The sequence below is a fragment of the Canis lupus genome, chromosome 3 (genome assembly GCF_003254725.2).
Source record: "Canis lupus dingo isolate Sandy chromosome 3, ASM325472v2, whole genome shotgun sequence".
NCBI classification, from domain to species: domain Eukaryota; kingdom Metazoa; phylum Chordata; class Mammalia; order Carnivora; family Canidae; genus Canis; species Canis lupus.
Genome location: NC_064245.1, coordinates 80757714 through 80770901, shown reverse-complemented (window position 1 = coordinate 80770901; position 13188 = coordinate 80757714). Strand labels below are relative to the sequence as shown.

General features: G+C 35.6%; 1 long non-coding RNA gene across 2 annotated transcripts in view; it reads right to left on the bottom strand.

The window, feature by feature from the left end:
- LOC125754895 (uncharacterized) overlaps positions 1-13188 on the bottom strand; it is a 90291-nt gene that overhangs the window by 62585 nt on the left and 14518 nt on the right. For both annotated transcript variants that reach the window (XR_007409972.1, XR_007409971.1), the window contains exon 3: positions 11367-11483. This is a non-coding gene — a long non-coding RNA (uncharacterized LOC125754895). The remainder of the gene's footprint in view (positions 1-11366; positions 11484-13188) is intronic.

Here is a 13188-nt window from a genome sequence, read left to right as displayed (position 1 = left end):
CTATAGCTTTGCCTTTTCCAGAATGTCATTTATTGGATCATACCATTTATAGCCTTGTCAGATTGGCTTCTTGTGCTTAGCAATCCACATTTAAGTTTCCTTCACATCTTTTCACAGCCTGATAATTTCTTCTCACCACTGAATAATATTCCAATGTCTAAATGTACCTACTTTGTTCAATCATTCACCTACTGAAGGACATCTTGGTTGCTTCCAAGTTTTAAAATTAAAAAATAAAGAGGTATAAACATAAACATGAAGGTTTTTGGTGGACATAAGACTTCAATTCATTTGGATAAACATCAAAAGGTACAACTGCTGCATCATATGTTAAGAGTATATTTAGTTTTGTAAGAAACCACCACACTGTCTTCCAAGCTGGCTGTACCATTTTCCATTCCTACCATCAATGTATGAAAGTTTGTGTTGCCCCACATTTTCACCAATATCTGGTACTTTGGATTTCAGTCATTCTAATAGGTATGTAGTGGTATCTCATTGTTGTTTTAAGTTACAATTCCTAAAAATGATGTTAAGCATATTTTCTTAGTTATTCTCCAACTGTATACCTTCTTTCATAAGGAATATGTTGAGATCTTTTGCCCATTTTCTGATTGGACTATTTATTTTCTTACATATTAGATTTTTATGTTGTTTAACAAATTACCACAAACTTAGCTTAATACAACTCCTATTTATTATCTCACAGTATCTATGGGTTGGGGTCTGGATACAGTACAACTCTTTCAAAAGTCAGAGACTCAAAGACTGTTGAAAGAGTCTGCAATCTAATTGGACACTCTAGATATTTCTCTAGTCTCAGTGAATTCAGTCCCTTGCAGTTGTAGGAATGAGATCCTTAGTTACTAGGAGCTTCCCCTAATTCCCTATCATTTGGCCCTTTTCATAATATGGCGATTGGCTCCTTCTAGGCCATTGGATTAGCATCAGTTGCTGCTTCAAGTCTCTTTTAAAGGACTTGCTGATTAGGTCAGGTACACCTAGAATGGCATCCTTTGATTAAATTAACGGCAATTGACTGGGGACTTTGATGGTAGTTGCAAAATGACTGACATTTGCCATAGAACATAACTTCATCATATTCACATATTCTGGCCACATTCAAGGAAAGGAATGACACAAAGCATCATTTGACTCATCATAGGATATGTCTGTCATAGAGTCAGCTCTGTGGACCTCAGGCAGTCACAATGATTGACAGCTGTGAGAGAGAGGTGAGGACAACTGCTCCAGTTTTATTATCTTCCACATGGGACATATAAGGTGTGAGTTTTGCTCAGTATTGTCTCTGTGTAACTTGGCCTGATTTTGCACACTTATTCAGATTCCTTTCCTTCTCATTCCTCTAATCCTCTCTAAGCTTTTTCCTAGGAAAGCTTCCTAATTTTTTTCACTGTCACGCAAATTCTTTTCTTAGGTTTGCTTCTGGAAAACTTAGCTGAAAACATCGATATTGAAAGATCTTTTAAAGACCCTTCCAATTTTAAATTTAGTCACCCTTATAATCTAATTTGTGCTAAAGTATTAGAGACTGTTAATGGGTTGTTACTTCCTGATAAGTTATTTGTTTGTACACTGGAATTCTGGAAACAAAACCTCAATATGAAAGAAACTGGGGGTTATTTCAGGTACCCATAACAAGCAAGCAAAATATAATAGAAAATATGAATATCAGTTTCTTAAAAATATTTTACAGGACATTTTCCTTTACTCTTCATTTTTAATTATTTAGTCCTAACTCACATTACCAGCCCTCTCTGACTGCCAATGTATCAGAGAATAGCTGTTTCCATATTAAAATGAGTGTCAAAGGAGTTCTGAAGACCACTGTTAACTTGGGGATAGGCGTATGGAACATGTAGAAGAAAAAATGGAACCTTAATTTAGCTCCTCAGTGCGGTACCCATAGTGTGATGAGGAGTTCCAATATAGATACAAAATGCCCAAACCAGGTTAGTTTTCCTCATCCATGTGCTGCCATTCTAAACCAATACATCAGCCCTTTGAAATAGTTTCCTAGCTGGCCTTTCTATTTTCTCTCTTAAAATATAGCACACCGTTTTCTACGTATTTGCCAAGGTAAGCTGTTCTAGCCATAATTTAGAACATACACTCTTTTTAAAAATCTCACAGTGACTTCTCACTGAAATTAAAAAAAAAAAATTCTTGCATTTTTTGTTTATTTTAAAAATTTCTATCTTTTATTTAAATTCAATCAGCCAACTTATAGTACATTAGTTTCAAATGTAGTGTTCAATAATTTATTATTTACATGATAAATTAACACCCCATGCCTGTCACGTCACATGCCCTCCTTAATGCCCATCACCCAATTACCCCATCCCCCCCACCCCCTCCCCTCCAGCAACTTCAGTTTGTTTCCTAGAGTTAAGAGTCTTAACTGTTTTAACATGGTCTGGGACGTTCCAACCAAGCCTTGCTAACTTCAACTAGCTCAACACCATATACTCCAGCCATACTGACCTCATTTTAGCTCCCTCACTCCTAACTCAGGGAGATCTCCCTGGTCAATGTTCAGCCCCCAACTGTCCATCCCTGGCTCCTTTGTGTTCAATATATTCCCATTTCAAATAGAGTATGCTCTGCACCATCGTCCTTTATCATCTTTATAGCACACTTCACTATATGAAATTATCTCATTCATGTATATGTTTGTGTATTGTATGACCCTCCTACACACACACACACAAACACACACTCGACTATAATAATGAGAATAATAACCCTGATGCTCTTGTTCATTGCCATATCCCCTGTACTCTTAACAGCAATGGAAAATCTTTAGAGACTAAAAATAAGTGAATGAAATCACAAATGAAAGGATACATGAATAAAGATTTCCGTGTCCTCTCTTCTCCTGGAGAACATTACACAGTTTACCTCCAATTCCCTGTTACAGAATTCCTGATACTTTTTTGACTTAGGTGAAAATAAAACAAAACCTCATTTAGAATGGAGCCAGAAGGCCAGCAGGGGGAGCACTCACTTCCTATGGCTCATTATCAAATGCAAAACCCAGCAGGGATGGACACACCTTGCAAGTCCATACTATTTTAGCTATTACTTTACTATCTCAGTAGGAGGAAGGAAATTTTTCCTCCTCTCCTGGCAATAACCCAGCTAATGAGACTATCACAAATCAGCCAACAAAAAGCTGCTATACTTCAAATTATCAGTTTACTCCAATAAAGTTTCTGTTTATAATGGTCCTCCCAAATTCCCCCTTTCCTTTATAAAAGAGCATTCCTCTCCTTTGTTTTCAGTACTTGACTATAGTTTTGCCATAGATTGCTTGTCTTGGATTGCAATTCTCTATTTCTTTTTTTTTTGGGGGGGGGGGAGGGTGGAGGTGTTGGGCACCAGGAGAAGAGAGGGGAGGACAGAGAGAGAAAATATCAAGCAGGCTCCATTCCCAGCACGGAGCCTGACTTGGGGCTTGATCTCACAACGTTGAGATCATGACTTAAGCTGAAATCAAGATTCTGATGCTTAACCATCTAGATACCCAGGCGCCTCTGCTATCTGCTATTTCTAAATACATCTTTTTTTTTTTTTTCTTTTTAAGGCTAACACCTATGAACAGTTTGTGTCATAATTGGACCAGGTTAAAACCACAGTCAGATATACTTTTCTTCTAACAAATTGACAATGTTATAATGAATCACATTATCAATATGTAGAAGGCTTGAAGAAATTAGTACTTTGAGTCAGCTTAAGGTTAAATTAAACACTCTACATTTGATACAACAATACTATGTTTAGATATTTAGCCTAAAAAAATGATGTAAAATGTGTCAATGCAAAAGTTCAGCATGAAACTGTGGGATTAGATGTAGAGACATACAAAGGGCTAACATTTGGCTAGCAAAAATGCTACAGGTAAATATTTATTAAGATAAACGATATATATTCTTAATATTACCAAGTCAAGATGTTACAAAAATATGCAGTATATCTTTCAATTTTTATGAAATATAGAAGAAGTTCAGATATACAGGTACCCAATACGTATTCTGAAAAGATGTATACATTCATAATAATTAACTCTAGATGGTAGAACTAGAGGTCATTTTTCAGTTCATTTTGTTAACATATCTATACTCATTAGTTTTCTAAAATAGATAAATAATTTTTAAAAAATAATCTAGCCACAAATATTCTAATATTGCATTCTCTTGGTGTAGACAGAATAAAACTCCTCCCCAGAAAAGTTCATGTTTCAGTCCCCAGAACCTATAAAGATATTATATTACATGGTAAAACAGGATACTGCAGAGGTGTTTAGGTTACAAATCTTGAGATAGGAAGATCATTCTGGATCATTAAAGTGAAGCTAATGTAATAACAAGAGTACAAGAGTACGTATAAGAGTGAGGGAGAGGGTTATAATCAAAGAAGGAAATGTGATCGAAAAAGCAGATATTGGGAGGTTGGAGAACAAAAAGGCAGAATAAGAAGATCCTGAGCTCAACTCTTCCCACAGACACACAAAATAAATACCCTACATACTAAACAATAATCTCTGAGAATGAACTGAAGATAGTGGAACATAGGACATAAAGAAAAAGAAACACTGAGATAAATAGGAGGGGCAGAGGTGCAATTTAATCAGGACCCATACCTCGAGTGCAGTGACTCACAAACATAAGGAATATTGCAACTGTAGAGATCCTCTCTGAAGAGTGAGTAGTTCAATACCCACATTGGGCTCCACAGCCCAAGGGATCTGCAGCAAGAAGGAAAGCACCCATAACAGCAGAATTTGAAAACCAGTGGGGCTTGTGTCCACGAGAGTGAGTCAACAAAACTGAGACTTTGTTCTTAAAGGTCATACATACACACAATTTCACTTGCTCCAAGTCTCAGAGCAGAGGCAACAGTTTTAAAAGCAGCTAGGTTACACAGAAAGGTGACCCACTGACTAATTTTAGGGCATAGGTCAGAGGGGCAGGGATTTATGGAATCATTATCCAGGGAAGAAGTAGCACTTGCAGACTATAGATAGAGATAAATACAGAGATAGAGGTAGCACTATCTCTATCTATAGATATATTTTATATAGATATAGATATACTTTTAACTTCCTTTTTACCTAGATGGCCCAGTGCTGGTGGGCATCTTTCTGATGCTCTTCATCTACTGTGCTAGAACTGCATGCCCTGCCCTAGCATCCTGCGGTTTCACCCTGCCCAACCTGCTCACCCTAGCCCAAAGTGTATCTTAAGCAGAACCTCACCCCTGCCATACCCCGCAAATACACAAGACTTACAGCAGAGCCCCTCCCAAGCAGTACCCTAAACCAGACTAGAAGACGTACAACGGTCCTAGCTAGACAGTTAGGAACCAGATCCATTCACTAGTGCACATAAGCAGTTGCAGCCAGACCTTACAGACAGTAGTGCTGGAGGACAGCCTTGCTTACTAGCAAGTCTGCATCACTTGAAACCTAGCCACAATGGGAGGGTACACAAAGATCATACATATGACATCCTTGAGGAACTGGCTTGGGAGACCAGGAAAATTTGTGCTAGCTGGTTTAGAGTAGTACAAAAAATAGGAGACTTTCACACCCCATGTACATAAATAGATAAATCATCCCAGACAGAAAATCAATAAGAGGAGATCCCTGGGTGGCTCAGGGGTTTGGCATCTGCCTTTGGCCTGGGGCATGATCCTGGAGACTGGGGATCAAGTCCTACGTCAGGCTCCCTGCATGGAGCCTGCTTCTCCCTCTGCCTGTGTCTCAGCCCACCACCCCTCTCTCTCTTTGTGTCTCTCATGAATAAATAAATAAAATCTTAAAAAAAAAAAATCAATAAGAAATCATCGTCCTTAAACGACACATTAGACCAGATGGACTTAAGAGATATATAGAGAGCATTCCATCCAAAACAACAGGAAATACATTATTTACAGGTGCACAGAAAATATTATCCAGGAGAGATTACGTTAGGACATAAAACAAGTCTCAGATTTAAGAAGATTGAAATCCTATTAAGAATCTTTTCTGACCACAACAGCATCAACTAGAAATCCATAAACACAAACATCTGGGGGCTAATAATGTTACTATATGTGATAAATAACCAATTGATCAAAGAAGAAATCAAAGGAAATAAAAAAAATATCTTGAGTCAAATAAAATGAAAACCCAACTGTCCAAAGTCATTGAGATGCAGCAAAAGCAGTTTTAAGAAGGAAGTTTATAGCAAAAGGCCCATCTCAAAAAATTAGGGGATAAAAGCTAAAACGATTTAATTCTATACCTAAAAGAATGAGAAAAATAAAAAGATCAAACTAAGTCAAAAGTTATAGAAGGAAGAAAATAATAAAAATCAGAGTATAAATAAATGAAGACTAAAAAAAAAGAAACTGGACATGTGGAATTACTATCTAAAATGTATAAAGAATTCACACAATGACATATCAAAAAAGCATCTAATTTAAAAATGGGCAATCTAATGAAAAAACAAACTAATTAAAATCTAATTAGACATGTCTATAAAGAAGACACCCAGATGGTCAACAGACACATGAAAAGATGCTCAACGTCACTCATCATCAGGGAAATACACAGATAAAACCACAATGAGAAATCACCTCACACATGTCAGAATGGCTAAAATAAAAAACACAAGAAACAAGTGTTGGGGAGGATGTGGAGTAAAAGGAACTGTCATGCGCTCTTGGTAGGAATGCCAACTCATGCAATGACTGTGAAAAAACAGAATAGAGGTTCTTCAAAAAATTAAAAATAGAATTACTACATGATCCAGTAATTCCACTGCCAGGTATTTACCCAAAGGAAACAAAAACACTAATTCTAAAAGATAACCACCTCTTATCTTATTGCAGCATTATTTACAATAGCCAAAATGGGGAAACAACCTAAATGTTCATCAATGAATAAATGGAGAAAGATGTGGTAAAAATATATACAATTAAATATTATTCAGCTATAAAAAAGAACAAAATCTGGCCATTTGCAACAACACGTGTGGACCTAGAGTATATTATGCTAAGTGAAATAAAAATATCAAACAGAGAAAGATGAATGCCATATGATTTGAATTATATCTAGAATGTAAAAAATAAAAAATAAAAAAAAAAAACAGAATGACTCGTAGATGCAGAAAACAACCTGGTTGTTGCCAGAGGGGTGTGAGGGAATGGGCAAAATAAGGAAAGGGGATCTGAAAGTACAAACAACCAGTTATGAAATACATAATAAAAGGATGCAATGGACAGCATAGGGAATATAGTTAATAAAGAATACAGTTAATAATATTGTGACAATTTTGTATGATGGCAGACTATAGCTAGATTTATCAAGGTGATGACTTTCTATAGCACATAAATGTTGAAACACTGTGTTTTATGCCTGAAATTAATATAATATTGTATGTCAACTAAACTTTAATAAAAAGACAGTAATACATGCCAAAAAATAGCATTCACAAAGCTCTATTTGCAACAGCCAACATATCAGAAACAATACAACCGTATGCCAACAGCCAAACGGTAAACAAACTGTGGTAGGTATACAGGGGATATTATAAACGATTAAAACACATAAGCTATTGATAGACTCAGCAATATAGACGGGTGTCAGTTACAATGAGCAAGAGTTCATACTCGATGATCTCATTTACATTAAGTAAATATAAAACTAACCTGTAGTGATAAGATTCAGATCAGTAGTTGCCTGAGGCCTGGAAGGTAGATCTGCCATAAGGCGGACTAGGGGACATTGTGTGGTGATAGTATTTCCTCTTGACTGTGGTGCTGGTTACAGGTTATACATTTGTCAAATCTCATTGAACAGTTCAAGTGAAAGGAATCTTACTGCATGAAGTTATGCCTCAATAAAGTTGATTTAACATATATTTTTAAAGTGGAGATTGGACTAATGCTGGCACACAAGCTATGGAATGCGGGACATTCCCAAAAGCCAAAAAAAGAAAGGAAATGGATCCTTCTTTATAGCTTCTAGAAGTAACATAGAACTATGACAAGTCCACTTTGGACTACTTACCCCCAGAATTGTAGGACAATAATAAATTTGTGAGCCTTTTTAGGTCACAAAGTTTGTAGTAATTTATTGGTATATCAATAGGAAACTAATACACCTTGACATATAAAAATTAAAACAAAGTGATAAGATACTTAGCACAATATTAATAGAGACCTACACAGGCAATATTAAAATCACATTTTTGTTAATGTTCAAATGTAAATCTTTGATTTCTTCAGGAATCCAATACTCACCCCAAGATTTATACAAAGGGATCCTGAAAGGAGTGTTGAAGCATGCCAATAGCAACAATAAAATTATACTGCTCAGGCATGTCTATGAACACTTCAGAACACCCTCCACCGCAATGTCATTTTCTCGTAATCTTTCCCCTTCAAGTTTGCCTTACTTGCTCATTTTAATCATTATTTTTAGCTTGAATAAAAAATGACAAGGGCAGCAAAAGAATGTAATTTACTCCTAGACCTGCCAAGTATAAAATGTGGCTCATTACCTGCTTTTTTAACAACACAAAGGCATGAGTTTGTGATTTGGTAACATTTGTCTCCACCAAGATATGTAAATTTAATTGTAAGTAAGTGGAAATATTTTTAGCTTACTTGAGAAATGTGGTTGTTTAGAAGCATTCTTCCCTAAAACCTATGATCACGGTAAGCTTAAGAGAGATTTTTTTCCACTGATTTTGATCTGCCAGCGTGCAGAAACAGCATGCCAACTTGTTGAAGTGGGAGAAAGTGTATATTTTTCGTATTTTTTTCTCAAAGATTGTTCAACTGATTACCCTGATGGCATAGAAGAAATTCTATCTTTTGGCTGAAGTCAAACATTTTAAACCTAAGGATTAATTTTTGAGTGACTAAAAAGGTTTTGTATAAAGTGCTGTTTAATAATTAACTAGCTTTGGATTGTTATTGCTTTCTTTTATTTTATAAACTGTACTATCATTCCAGATTTAAAGTTGTGGCAGCTGATGAGAGTGTGGTCCAACCTGCTGAGTCCTGCAAAGTGACTCGAAGGACCAAAAGGCCAAAGACAGCCTTGGACAAAATGATGAAGCTGACAAATGGTCTTTGCTTGCTCCTTATGTCTCTCCTGATCCAGCTACCTCCAAGCAGCCTAAGCAACTGCAGCCCTCACATCACTGCCTCTGTAGCTCTCCAGGGACCCACATCATTCTGCCATAAGTGGCTTTTGTGCTTTTATCCACAGAAAAGAATTCACCTTATTCCTTTTTCACTTGGAATTTTGTCTTGTAATTTGTCTAAAAATACTGCTAAAACTTCCAGTTGGATGGCTTTGTGAGCTCAAACTTCATGATTTCCATTCCAAAGTCAAATATTAAAATATCTGAAAATAGGGCAGCCCGGGTGGCTCAGCGGTTTGGCGCCTGCCTTCAGCCCAGGGCTGATCCTGGAGACCTGGGATCGAGTCCCACATCAGGTTCCCTGCATGGAGCCTGCTTCTCCCTCTGCCTGTGTTTCTGCCTGTCTCTCTCTGTCTCTGTCTCTGTCTCTATCTCTCTTTCTCTCTCTGTGTGTCTCTCATCAATCAATAAATAAACTCTTTAAACAACAAATAGGGGGATCCCTGGGTGGCGCAGCGGTTTAGCGCCTGCCTTTGGCCCAGGGCGCGGTCCTGGAGACCCGGGATCGAGTCCCACGTCAGGCTCCCGGTGTATGGAGCCTGCTTCTCCCTCTGCCTGTGTCTCTGCCTCTCTCTCTCTCTCTTTCTCTCTCTGTTGTGTGACTATCATAAATAAATAAAAAATTAAAAAAAAAACAATAAATAAATAAAATATCTGAAAATAGAAAGAACTAGCACTGCACAAAAACAAAGTAGTATTTCTGTGAATATGAAGAGGAATAGACACACTGAGGAGCAAGTTTGGACTGATGGTGTAGGATTGCTAGATCTGGGTCCAGAACCAGGTAGAGGCAGATGGGAGTTGGCCTCCTCCACGTTTCTGCACGTGAGGTAAATATTTCAACCATGCCCATTACAGAAAAATAGCTGACATAGATTAAACTTCTACAAACTGGAAGTCCATCTATGTATTTTTATTTTTAGAATTAGGTTAGTGGGTTTTTCTTTCTTTTATTGTACTAAGGAATGATTTATTCCAAGATTGCAAGGGTTTTTCTCATTTATTTATTTATTTATTTATTTATTTATTTATTTATTTATTTTTATTTTTATTTATTTATGATAGTCACCGAGAGAGGGAGAGAGAGAGAGAGAGAGAGAGAGAGAGAGAGGCAGAGACACAGGCAGAGGAAGAAGCAGGCTCCATGCACCGGGAGCCCGATGTGGGATTCGATCCCGGGTCTCCAGGATCACGCCCTGGGCCAAAGGCAGGCGCCAAACAGCTGCGCCACCCAGGGATCCCTCTCTTATATTTAATCTATACATTTTGTAGTTTTTAGCTTTCATAGGTAGGTCTGTGAACCTTTGGAAATTAACTTTTATGTTTGGTGTGAGCTATGGATTGAATTTCATCTGGTTTCGCGAGTTTATCCAGTTTTTGTAGCACCATTTGTTAAAAAGTGTATACTTTTACAAATTACCATAGTGACTTTGTCAAAAATCAACTAAACTGCATTTATGTGATTCTATTTCTAAACTACCTATTTAGATTTAGTGACTTATTTGTCTATCTTTACACAAATGCTAGATTGTCTCCATTAATGCAGCTTTGTAAGTCTTAACATCAGGTAGTATAAATCCTCAAATTTTATCATTTTTTATTGAAAGTGTAAGGGCTATTCTAAGTCTTTGCATTTCCATATATATTCTTTAGAATTGATCTATTCATTTTTACTAAAAATGTTTCTAGAACTTTAATAGGACCTTTTAAATCTATAAATCACTGTTTTCGATTTTTGTTGCTATCATAAATTGCAATTGAATAATTGTAACTTATTTTTGTATGTTGACTTTGTATCCTACATTCTTGCTATATTAATTTATTCTAGCAATTTAGTTATAGTACTATAGTGGATTATGTAGAATTTTTTATGTAGACTTTCATATTGCCTAAAAATAAAGATTATCCATAATTCTTTTTTTTCTTTCTTTCCTTATGTACTGGCTGGGTCATTCAAAGAGATAATGAACAAAAATGGTAAGAATGAAAACCTCTCCCATTTTCTGGTTTTAAAGGGAATATATTCAGTATATTGCCATTTGGTATGAGGTTATCTCTACAAGTTTATAGATGCTGTGTTAGCTGACCTGGTCTGCCATAACAAAGTAACAAAGACTAGTGGCACAGACTAGTGGCTTAACTCACTGTCCTGCAGGCTGAAGTTCAAGATCAAAGTGCCAGTAGGGTTGGCTTCTGGTGGTATCTTTCTCCTTGGCCTGCTGCTAGCAACATTCTTGCTGTGTCCTCACATGGCCTTCCTTTCTGAAGAGAGAGAGAAAAAAAATTGAGAGATCTGCCTCTTTTTATAAGAAAACCACTTCTATTTAATTAGGGCCCCACTCTTATGCCCTCATTTAACTTTATCTCCTAATGACCTTATCTCCAGATGTAGTCACATTTGGGGTTAGGGCATCAATAGATGAATTTTAGGGAAAACACAATTCAGTCCATAACAAATGTCCTTCAAAATATTCAGAAAGATTTCATCAATTCCTGTTTAGCTGGGATATTTGAACAGGAAAGGGTGTGTAATTCCATAAAATATTTTTTCTGCATCTATTAAGGTGTAAATATATTGCAATGGTAAATTATATTATTTGATTCATGAATATTGAAAGAACTTTGCATTTCTGGGACAAATCCCATTTGCTCATAATATATTTATTCTTTTACATATGTTATTTTTGTATATATGTGGTTGAGGATCACAGATTTGTAATTTTAATGTAATGTCAAGAAATATCTGGTTTTGTAATTTCAGATTTGAGTATCACTACATGTGCTTTATAAAATAAATTAGAAAAAGTTCACATCTCCTGAATTTTCTGAAAAACTGTCTATAAGATTGGTATTTCTTTTTCCTTAAATTTTTGATAGAACTAATCTGTGAAACCATCATGGCCTGGAGTTTTCTTTGTAAAAAAATCTGTTAGCAATTTCTATTGGATTGTGGCTTTAGATATAAATATTAGATATATTCATAACTTCAAGTTTCTAAGTCAGCTTTAATATATGTAGATAATGCTAACAAAAAATAGAAAAAGTACATTCACAGAAACACCAAAATTAAGTAATTTAAAACAATATTTAATGCAGAAGGTTTATTTAAAAAAAACTAAAAAAGCTAGTGTAACTACATTAGTAAATTGGAATTAAAGAAGAAGATATTAATACAAATGAGAGGTTAAATTCATTAATGATATACCAGTTTTAAAATTTTATGAACCTAATAAAACATCAGAATATATAAAGCAAACATTAGCAGAACTTCAAGGAGAAATTGACACATTTATCATCATAGTCAATTTCTGACACACCTCTCGCAGAAGCTGATACATCAGTTAGGCAAACAATAGAAATAATCTCAACAAAAAAGGTGACAAGCATAACCTAATAAATTATAGGACATTTATTCCCCAAAATATAATAGAAAATGAGCTTCATCAGGCTTTTATATACTCTTCAAAAGCTTGTTTTTTTGTTCAGATCCTAAAATTATGAAATACATTTCTACTGTGACTTTGCCATAATATGCAACTTATCAGCAGTCATTATTTTGTTTTCTAGTTCTCATGAAGCAATAAAAACACCACTAGAGAGACTGTATGTAAATTTAACAGCATATTTATAAGTATAAATGGAACATTAATGTAGAGAAAGAGTACTCAGACATTAAAATTTCATAGTTCATCTAGATTTTGATGAAGTTATCATCGAAATATATTTTCTTAAGAATCAAATAAAACTCTAATGCAGCTCTATAGCAGCATGTAAAAATAAAACTGGAACAAAGTACAGGCCGTAGCACTAGAGTTATTCAAATTTAGTTAAGAAAAGAACAATTTTTATTCTTTAGTAATATTGAGTGTGTTTGGAGAGAAAACAATTTATAAAGCACTATAAGGAGTACCTTCCAGCAACAGACAGTATGAACCCTTTGTTTTTAAATAGTTTCCAAAAATGTTAG